This window comes from Gracilinanus agilis, chromosome X, assembly GCF_016433145.1.
Source record: "Gracilinanus agilis isolate LMUSP501 chromosome X, AgileGrace, whole genome shotgun sequence".
NCBI lineage: Eukaryota > Metazoa > Chordata > Mammalia > Didelphimorphia > Didelphidae > Gracilinanus > Gracilinanus agilis.
In genome coordinates, this window is record NC_058136.1 from 33,874,125 (window position 1) to 33,881,578 (window position 7,454).

The following is a 7,454-nucleotide window of genomic DNA, read 5'->3' on the forward strand; positions in this document are numbered from 1 at the left end:
TACTGTGCTACCTCTCTGTTAGGATCTCACCCTAATGGTTTCTTCTCCTCAACAGCTAACTCATGATATTTGCTGCTTGCCACTATTTTGTCTTCTACTCTCAAACTGCTGAGATGTCTGTTTCCTATAATGGATTTTAAGGAAAAATCACTCTTTTCAAATTCAATTACCACTAAACATGTGAAATCACAAGCACAGAAGAACCTCACCTGCTCCCTATGTTTCACTCTTTGCCTCTGAGATGCAGTAAGCACAGTGGAAGAATGTTCAATTTTCAGCCAAAGACCTTGAATGTAGATCATGGCCTTGCTAAGACTCGGCATCCTCCAATATGAAACAAAGGAGTTGGATTCAGGGGCCTCAAAAATCCCTTTTATTTCTAAATCCAGAAGACCCCTATTGTCTCGAGGAGAAAATATAAACTCTTCTGTTTAGCTTTCAAGCACCAATCAAACTTTCCAGCTTTGTTGGACATGATCCCCACTCCCATACTCTATGATCAGGTCGAATTGGTCTTCTCTCCTTTCCTTCCTCAGCTATCTTTGGGCCTCTGCACTGACCATCCTCCACACTGGGCATGTGCTCCATCCTCCTGTAAGAGCCTTATGCCAATGTCAAACTACCGGATAACACGATGTATAGAAATGGTAGCTTGGGGTCAGGAAGGCTCGAGTCTAGAACTTGGTTCAGACAATTACTAGCTGAGTGAGACTCTGTGCCAGTCATTTAATCTGTTTAAGTTTCCAAATCTGTAAAATGAAAAATAATAGCACCTGCCTCTCAGGGCTGTAGATAATTGTAAAGCACTTTACAAATGTCAAAGCACTATCTAAATGTTGCTATTACTATCAGTTGCCATTACTAACAAATGAAACCAAGGACAGGTTAAGTCAAAGGCCAGGAGGTAGAAAATGGAGCACAATGTCATGCTTACCCATTGAGATGACATTCTTGTAATTCTCCAGCATCACCTGCCTGTACAGTCTCCTCTGAGTGGGGTCCATGACTTCCCATTCCTCCTTGGATAGATATATTGCCACATCCTCAAACTTCACACGAACAGGAAGAGTTGATTTGTACCACAAAGACTGGAGAAGTGCTACAAGCTCAGTAGTGACTATGAAGCTTAAGAAAGCAATGGAAATGAGAGCAGAAAATTTGGGGAACATGTTTAGGAAGCCTCTCAGACAGAGGTCTCATAACTCAGATATATAGAGTGTTGTCAAATTTATAGGAACATGAGTCATACCCCATTGAGAAATGGTCACATAACACTTGTGGATGAAGAAATCAAAGCCATACAAAGGCATAAGAAAAAAATGCTCTAAATCATTACAGATTAGGGAAATGCAAATCAAAACAACTCTGAGATAACAGTTCATACCCATCAGATTGGCTGAAATGACAAAAGGGCAAAATGATAAATGTTGGAGGTAATGTGGAAAAAATAGGGACATTAATACCAGGTTGGTGGAATTGTGACTTGATCTAACCGTTCTGGAGAGCAATTTGGAATTCTGCCCAGAGAATTATAAAACTATGTATACTCTTTGACTCAGAAATACCACCAGTGGGGATGTTTCCCAAGGTGATAAGGTGAAAAGGGAAAGAATTTATATATTACAAAATATTTAGAGCATCTCTCTTTGTGGTGGTAAAGAACTCAAAACTGAGAGGATGTCCATCAATTAGGAAATGGCTAAACAAAATGTGGCAAATGATTATGATGGGATATTACTGTGTAGTAAGAAATGATAAGCAGGTTACTTTTTTATTTTTCAATATTATATTTTCTCAATTGCATGTAATAACAATTTTCGAGATATGTTTTCCTTAGTTATAAGATCCAAATTGTCTCCCCCACTTCCATTCCCTCCTACTTCCCAGAGATGGTAAGCAATTTGATCTGGGTTATACATGTCTTATCATAAAAAACATACTTCCACATTGGTCATTGTTGTAAGTGAATACCCGTATAAAAACAAAACCCATAAATAAAGTGAACAACAGTATGATTCGAACAGTTCTTTCTCTGGAGGTGGTAAGCATTCTTTATCCTAAGTCCTTCACAATTGTCCTGGATCATTTTATTGCTAATAATAGCTAAGTTTTTCACAGTTGATCATGGTATAATATTGTTGTTACTGTGTAAATGTTCTCCTGGTAATTCTGATTTCACTGTATAAATAGTTCCTATAGGTTTTTCCAGCTTCTTCTGAAATCATCTTGCTTATCATTTCTTATAGTACAATAGAATTTCATCACCATCATATGCCGCAATTCGTTCAGCCATTCCCCAACTGATGGGCATCCCCTCAATTTCCAATGCTTTGCCACCACAAAAAAAATCTATGAATATTTTTGTGCAAGTAGGTCCTTCCTCCACGCCCTTTTTTAATCTTTCTGGGATACAGACCCAGTAGTCATATTCCTGGATCAAAGGGTATGCACAGTTTTCAAGCCCTTTGTGCATAGCTCCAAATAGCCCTCCAGAATGACTGGATTAATTCACAACTCCACCAACAATGCATTAGTGTCCCAATTTTGCCACATCTTCTCCATCATCTATCATTTTCTTTTACTGTCATATTGGAAAACCTGATAGATGTGAGGTGGTACCTCAGAGTTGTTCTAATTTGCATTTCTCTAATCCACATGACTTAGAATATGTTTTCATATGATTATTGATAGCTTTGATTTCTTCATCTGAAAACTTGCTTTATATCCTTTCATCATTTGTCAATTAGGGAATAATTTGTATTCCTATAAATTTGACTCTATATATTTGAGAAATTAGACCTTTCTTAGAGAAATTTGCTGTAAAATTTCCCCCAATTTATGATTTCCTTTCTAATCCTGATTGCATTTGTTTGTGCAAAACCTTTTTATTTAAAATAATCAGAATTATGCATTTTACATCTTGTAATCTACTCATATCTCTTGTTTGGTCATAAGTTCTTCTCTTCCTCATAGATCTGACAGATACACTATTCTTTATGGTATCACCTTTATTTCTAAATGATATACTCATTTGGACCTCATCTTGATATAGGGTGTACGATATTGCTCTATAACTAATTTCTGCCAAACTGTTTTCCAATGAATTCTTATCCCAAAAGATCAGGAAGTTTAATTTTTTTAATTTGGAAAGGCGTAGATGAATTTATGAAGAGCAAAAGGAGTAGAAGCTAGCAAAAAATAAATGCAGATATAGAACTACTATGCCCACTTCCAAAGAAAAAACTGATAGACATAATTTATAGGCATATTTTTAAAAATCAGTGGAATTGACAGTATACTAAGAAGCTAGTCCTGCCAGTTACAGCCTCATTAGGTAACCTTAAGCAAACCATAACCTCCTTATACCCATCTCTCTATTATAAAATGGGAATTGGAAAATTTCAAATAATTTTTGTGAAAATGTGAAAAGATGGATTTTAAAAGTAGGGCATTTTTCGAAAGTAATGGACTTCTGTACTGGCAGCAATGCAATGACCCAGGACAATTCTGAGGGGTTTATGGAAAGGAATGCTACCCACATTCAGAGAAAGAACTACAGGAGTAGAAACACAGAAGTAAAACAACTGCTTGAACACATGGGGTGATGCGGACATAGTTGGGGATGTGACACTAAAGGACCACACCAATGCAACTATCAATAATATGTAAATAAGTCTTGACTGAAGAAAGGTGTTAAAAACAGTGGAAATGCACATTAAATATGGGGGAGGGTTAAAGGAGGGTGATGGGGAAAGTAAAAACATTAATCATGTAAAAAATTAAAAATAAAAGTCTATGAAAAAAAAGAAAAAAAAGTAAGGCATTTTTCATATTATTAGGTAAATGCTTAGGAGGAAGCAAACAGCCTGGACAAAAGGAGCCAGGATTCCAGGAAGTGGCCTGCTGGCGGGAGCAGAGGACACAGAACAGTAATTCTTTTTTTTTAACCATTTATTAATATTCATTTTTTACATGGTTACATGATTCATGCTCCTACTTTCCCCTTCACCCCCCGCACTCCTCCCACCCATGGCCGACACATATTTCTCAAGATCTATTTCCAAATCGTTGATAGTTGCATTGGTTTGGTAGTTTCGAGTCTACATCCCCAATCATGTCCACCTCAACCCATGCTTTCAATCAGTATTTTTTCTTTTATGTTTCCTCTCCTGCAGTTCTTCCTGTGAATGTGGGTAGCGTTCTTTACCATAAATCCCTCAGAGCTGTCCTGTGTCATTGCATTGCTGCTGGTACAGAAGTCCATTACATTCGATTTTACCATAGTATATCAGTCTCTGTGTACAGTGTTCTTCTGGCTCTGCTCCTTTCGCTATGCATCAATTCCTGGAGGTCTTTCCAATTCACATGGAATTCCTCCAATTTATTATTCCTTGTAGCACAATAGTATTCCATCACCAGCATATACCACAATTTGTTCAGCCATTCCCCAATTGAAGGGCATACCCTCCTTTTCCAGTTTTTTGCCACCACAAAAAGCACGGCTATAAATATTTTCGTACAAGTCTGCTTATCTATGATCTCTTTGGGGTACAAACCCAACAATGGTATGGCTGGATCAAAGGGCAGGCATTCTTTTATAGGCCTTTGAGCATAATTCCAAATTGCCAGCCAGAATGGTTGGATCAGCAGAACAGTAATTCTTAGGGAAAGGGACATGACCACATTTAATCAACAGAGATGAGGATCTTCCTCAGTAAGGACAAAGTCAACTCTAACTCACCTGAGACCTGAACCTCAGGTCTGTAGCTGCTACCATTTCTTCTCCCATGTTTCCTCTGAGAGATGAGGAGAGAAGCAGTCTTAGGAAGAGATGCCAAGGGAAGAATAAGCCATTAGAGAGTTCATCCTCCAGCTTCCCCACTTGGATCTGCCCTTTCTCAGCCACAGGTGATTCAGGAGGAACCTGCTAACAGCTCCTGCTGAAAAAAACAATTATATATAGAGGTGAGAAGGTGGAGATTCAGGGACTTTGGGGTCAATCAAGCTTGACTGGGTCAATTCTCCCCATGTGTTTTGAGTCTAGAATATGCCCTTCTGACCCCTCAAACACCTATTTCATTTAGGGAGACCTAAGTTTGGTGTTGCCAGTAACTTCTCTTCCCAAATTTCCTCAACAAAGATGGACATCCCTAAAAATGACTGAGATAACAGAGCTACAGGGATTCTAAATAAGATTATTATTATTATTATTTTGCTTTAAAATTTCTATTCATTGCAGATGGGCAGAGGGGAATGGGGAAATCAGTTCTGTTTTAACTCCACTCTAACCTGTGGCTCCAAAAAAAGATTTCATTTGCATCAGCTAGGCCTGAAACATATTTCTTTTGCTCTAAGGTAGAAGCTGCTTCTGAGAGGAACTTGGGCTGTTCTTATAGTCCAGAACACACAGATGTCAATCAAGAAAGCTCTATGTTCTGTAGAACCAGAATAAGTAATAGCTGTCCCAAATGTGAAATTATAGCATTCAAAATTACATCATTGGTCACATAAGACAAGAGTCTACTTTACTCACTTGAGCAAAGGAAATCTTATGTCTAGAAGAGGAGTTTTTAACTTAGTGAATTTTAAAAATATAATATTAACATTACTTTAATATAATTAGTTTCTTTTTAATCCTATGTATTTTTGTGATTCTGAGGTGTCCTTTCTGTTCTCCAGACTACCCAAAGGAGGCCAGCACCAAAAAAGGACTTAAAAGCTTGGATTTGCAGTAAGCATTGATAAAGATCATGTAGTCCAAACTTCATGTTATACACATTTAAAAACTCAGGTGAGGTGACATGACATGACTTTGTTGCAAAGGGAAAGGAGTAATACATGGCATTTTCCTGAAGAAATAACATTTGCCTCCATTATGAGCATCATAAATCATCAGGATGAATAACTTTTTACATTTAGATTTTTTACTAAAAGACAATCATTATTCATTAATGAGATGACCCTATACTGTGTGTGTGTGTTTGTGCTATATTCTACTTTGGCCATTAGAATCATATTCATATAATCTAAATAATTTAGCAGATTTCATTATCAGGAATAATTTATGTAGCATTGTAACTAATTGCTCCTCTAATATAGAAGTCACATAAACGTGTCTGGATCATGTTTTGGTTCTTTTGACTTTCTGGGGTGTCACAGTGTACACTATTTCATTTATGAAGCAGTTGATCTTCACGTCCATGAACCTATTATGTCTGTACACTCCCCACTTCATTCAACATCTTGACTGAATAGGATTCTTCTAATAATGACCCTGAGACAAAGGAGAAGAAACAAAGAGCTTTCTTTTAGCTCTTCCTTTGCTTGCCATCACCATCCTCCACATTCCTTCTCCTTCTTCATTTGGATGCCCTTCACCTATGATTCCTCATTGCCAAAAACATAAGTTTAATCTCACCTATTTTTGACCTATTTTAGGAAATTTTCTAATGAAATCTTTCTTTTTTTTCAATGGCCCTCAAACAAAATGACTTTAAAATTGGTTAGCCTGGTACCTAGAAACTTGTAATGTTTTAAATGACTCATAAATCTTCTCTGACAACAAGGCTTTATTTACTTATGTTTAATTGATTAAATGTTGGAGGGAGTGTGGCAAAATTGGGACATTAATGCATGGCTGGTGGAGATGTGAATTGATGCAACCATTCTGGAAGGCAATGTGGAATTATGCTAAAAGGGCTTTAAAAAAAGACTGCCCTTTGATCTAGCCATACCACTGCTGGGTTTATACCCCAAAGAGATAATGAGGAAAAAGACTTGTACAAAAATATATATAGCTGCACTCTTTGTGGTGGCAAAAAATTGGAAAAATGAGGGGATGCTGCCAGAAGCCATTAAGGCTGTGAGGTTTAGCACAGCTACTCACAAGTTCTGACAATCCAGCACGGCAGGTTGTCAGGAGGATGGAAATTCCACACTCAGTTTACCCCATGTGATTCTTTACATTGACATTCACTTGCATTGAAATTATTGCAATCAATATCCTCATCCAGCTCAAAGGAGACACAGAAAAACAATACAGGTTCATGACAAGAACAATCACAGCCACAGACTACCCACTATCCCAAAATAACCCCCTGTACAACCCTCTAGAGTATAGACATTTCCCCTAGAATCAGCCCAGCAAAAAACCAGCAGTTTAGTGAGTTAATGCAACTTTCTAAAGTTCCCAGCAAGAAAATACCTGGCCCGAGTTTGTTCCCAAACTCCTACAGACCAAAGAAACAGTGAAACACAAGGAAAATAAGGGAATGACAAATTAGCACAGAATCACCCTACCAGAACTGCATTCTTATTAACCCTGTAGCAGAAAGAACAGCAAGGGAACAAAATTTGGACAAGACTGATATTATTGTATCTTATTGGATGTAATAAACTACCATAATTATCTCCTTGATTTATGATAGGAATGAATAGTATACATGATTTAATTA